This window comes from Phodopus roborovskii, unplaced genomic scaffold (genome assembly GCF_943737965.1).
Source record: "Phodopus roborovskii unplaced genomic scaffold, PHOROB, whole genome shotgun sequence".
NCBI lineage: Eukaryota > Metazoa > Chordata > Mammalia > Rodentia > Cricetidae > Phodopus > Phodopus roborovskii.
In genome coordinates, this window is record NW_026126447.1 from 17349074 (window position 1) to 17353234 (window position 4161).

Here is a 4161-nt window from a genome sequence, read left to right on the forward strand (position 1 = left end):
GACCACTGTGTATTAGATGGACTGGTGCTGTCCCATTGTTCACGACGACTTTCTCTTCTTTCCCATACAGGGCATATGCTAGTCTTTTCTGCATGATCGACATTCCACCAGTGTTCAAGGTGGGCAGGAGTCCAGCTCTGGTCTCCAGCTTCCCTTCAGCCAGAGACTTCTGGAGGAGTCCAGAGCAGAGAGAGAAAGAAGCAGGCTGAACATGTCTTCGAGTGGGGAGAATAGCAGGGGATAGAGAGTAGAGCATAGTGAGAAATAGCAAGAGTTGTGAGGAGGATGGGTTGCTAGCGAGAGGGAAGGGCTAGGAAACTGGTGTGGGCACATTGAAATGTATAACACATACTTGTGAGTAGGGACTGGGGAAGCGTGGAAGATAGCATGGACCTTGATATACTGATAGATGCAATAGGTATATGTTAACTGGAGATCATACATCCCTTTCCCCAGAGGTAAGGGAAATGATTCCTTTTGGTAGATGGGAACTAGCTTTACACGTCCCTGATAAATGCTGGCTTTAACTAACCACCAGAAATCCTCCTGTAGTCCAGGTTGAGCTAATTTCTGGATATTTGGACTGCCTTTTGGGTTTTGGGGGTGAAAGATTTTAGTTTGCAGAGCAAGGATGTAGGAAAGGGGCAGGAGAATAATTCTTGCAAGCAGAATATAGAAAATCATAAAGAATGGACATGGAAGGAAAAAATGAGAACAAGAAAGTTACTATGGTGACGGGGCTAGTGGTCATGCTAGGCTGATTCTGTTAAATAGGGCTGGTAACTGAATCATCAATCTTTTGGTAGAGGGACTGAAGTCCCTCCCAGGTCGTGGCCCACATCAAGGAAATGGGCCCCAACCCTGGAACAGATGGTTCCAGATGAACGGTCCTGGCTGGGTCATACCTGACCAACAGACAGTCTGGGGTCTTTCCCTGTCATTTTGTTTTTCCTTTAAAGAAGAATAGGTCACACCTGGCGATCTCTCAAAAATGAAATTATACTTTGTACTATGTAATTATACTTTGTAATCAATCACCTTGTGCCCTATGCATGTATGCCTCTTTGCACTCTTTAAAAAAGGCCTGGACCTTCTGAGGGGTGTGCAGCTTTCCCCGAGATTGCTGTCACCCAAGTGCACTTGTTCAATAAACACCTCTTGCTTGTTGCATCTCCTGGTTTTGGTGTTTGTGTCACGGGGCTCTTCCACAGGCCCATCAGGACTCCAGAATTAGGGTCCAACAGGGGAACTATAGTTTCCTTCGGAACTGACAATTTCTTTCAACTTTCATTCTGACTCCATTTTTAAATTCTTTTTTCTAAGAGACTAAGCTTATGAAAGGTGCATTAGTAGCAGGCCTTTTTGTTTAGGCCACCAAGCAGCTCCAAAATCATGACACAGAGACTTATTATTTGTGAATATTTTTTTTTATTTTATCTATTTATTTTCAAGATAGGGTTTCTCTGTGTAGCCCTAGCTGTCCTGGAACTAGCTCTTGTAGACCAGGACTTAAAGGTATGCATACCTCCTACCCATGCCTTGGGGCTTTTTACCTTTCTTTCTTTCTGTATATCTTACCTTTCTGCTGTCTCTATCACTGTAAAGTAGCTACCTGGCTTCTGGCCCCAGGCATGTCCCCTCTCTTTCTCTTTTGTTCATATCTCTCTCTCCTAGATTTCGCCTACTTATTCTCCCTGCCTGTCAGCTCCACCTAGTCCTCTCCTGCCTAGCTATTGGCTGTTCAGCTTTTTATTAAACCAATTAGGTGCCGTAGGCAGGCAAGGTGAAACAAATGTAACACATCTCTACATAATTAAATAAATGTAGCATAAACAAATGTAACATTTTTACATCATTAACAAGTGCAGCAGAAACAAATGTTACAAATCTTCAGATAGTTAAAGTAATATTCCATTCTTAAGCCTCTGTTTGCTAGGCGTAAGGTGCTCTCCAACTTGGAAGTGATGTGAAACTTCCAAGTCCATAGCATAAACAAATGTAACACATCTTTGCATAGTTAAAATAATATTCCACAACAGGCATTGTGCCTCCCCTCCCTGCAGTGATTTCTATGCTCACTCATTAGCCATCAGGGAAATGCAAATGAAAAGTACAATGAGATACTATTTCACACTTGCTGAGATGGAGATAATACATTCAGATGGTAGCGTGTAGAAAGAATGTGGAAATTGGAACTCTCTGTGCCACTAGGGCAACTTGAAATTCCTTAGCCATTTTGGGAAAGCATTTGTCAACTTGATCCTGTTACTCAGGGTCTTCTGGAAAAGCAGCCATTTTGGGGAGGGGAGTGCGGGGGCGTGGTTTCGAGGCAGGGCTTCTCTGTGTAACAGCGCTGATTGTCCTGAAAATAGCTCTGTAGACCAGGCAGGCCTCAGAACTCAACAGAGATCCACCTAGCCCTGCCTCCCCATTGCTGGGATTAAAGGTGTGTGCCACCACCGCCTGGCTCACAGCAAGTAGCAAGTATTCTTAACCATTGCACCATTTCTCTACAACCCCCCCCCCTTTGTTTTAATTTCCTATTATTTTGACTTGGCGTTTCTTTTTCTTTTTTTAATGTGTCTAGATGATTTGCCTGTATATATCATCTGTGCACTACTTGCACATTTGGTGGCCAAGGAGGCCAAAAGAGGGCATCAGATGCCCTGGAACTGTAGTTTTTATATGGTTGAGAGCTGCTATGTGGGTGCTGGGAACTGAACCAGAATCCTCTAGAAGAGTACCCAGAGCTCTTTAGCCATTTAGCCATCTCTCCAGTCCCTCTTGTTGTTTTAGAGACAGGGTATCCCAGGCTTGCTTCACATTCCCTATATACGTGTAGTTGACCTTGAATTTCTGATCCTCCTGCCTCTAGACAGCAAGTGCTGGGATTATGGGTGTGTGCCATCACACTGGGTTTATGTGGTGCTAAGGATTGATCTCAGGACTTCATGCATGTGAGCCAAATATTCTATTCAGCTGGGCCACATCCCAGCGCATCCAATGAGTTTCAATAAATAAAATGTGCAACATCCATGCACTACAATTTAATTCAACCAGAAAAGGAATAAAGTACCGAAACTTTCTAAAAGGTAGAAATACTGTGCAATATTACAGAAACCAGTTATAAACGATCATATATATGATTACATATTTATATTAAATATAAAAAATAAACTGGGTGTGATGGAACACACCTTTAATCCCAGTATTTGGAAAGCAAAGGGAGGCTGATTGCTATAAATTCGAAGCTAGCCTGGTTTACATAGTGAGATCCTATTTCCAAAAGCCCAGATATCAAACCTCTACAGATACAAGGCCTTTAAGTTGTTGGCCGAAATTGAAAAGATTGGGAATCATAGTTAAAAGCAAACAACTTCCTTTCCCTGGGTGATAAAATGCTCAAAGTAATCGTTGCTCAACTGTGAATATTCTAAAAGTTACCAAAAGAATAGCTTAAATGGATGAATTACACACTGTGTGTCACATGACAGCCATACTAGCCAGGATTGGTACTGCACACCCTGTTTGGATCCTTGAAACACCTGAGACAGGCAAAAGCTTCTTGAGTATCTAGACCCACTGAGTTTCAAGCTATTTCCACTTGCTAGTTTACAGGTTTATCCCTTTAACACTCACATACGAGTCTCTCTCCCTGGAAGAGTGGTTAAATTTTAAAAATATACATCATGGCTAAGAAAGAACCATGTGTGATGCATAACCGACGTTCCATAAGCATTATTATGCATGCATACAGGAAGGCACGGAAGGTTCTGATCGAACCGGTCTCGGTGCCTCTGGACCTAGTCCTTCAAGACTCTCTCACTCTAGACAGGAGGGCAGCAGCACAGCTCGCAACACAGGTGGACAAAAGTCCCTCCCCCCACGAACCAGGGCTGAGGAAAGTTTGAGAGAGGCCCCAGTGAGTCTAAGTAACTGTAGGTCCCAGTAACCGCTCAGCTCCGCCATGAACACACCGAGAGGCGCTGCCCTCGGACAAGCGGAGAGAACAATGCACCCAGCCCTGCCCACAGCTACTGAGCCGCGCCCAGGCGGTGGCCGCGACCTGCCGGGAAATGTAGTTTCTGAGGTCTGGCTTGCGCAACCGCCCGCCGCCCCGGAGCCGCGCGCAACTACAAATCCCGTCACGCCCCGCGACAC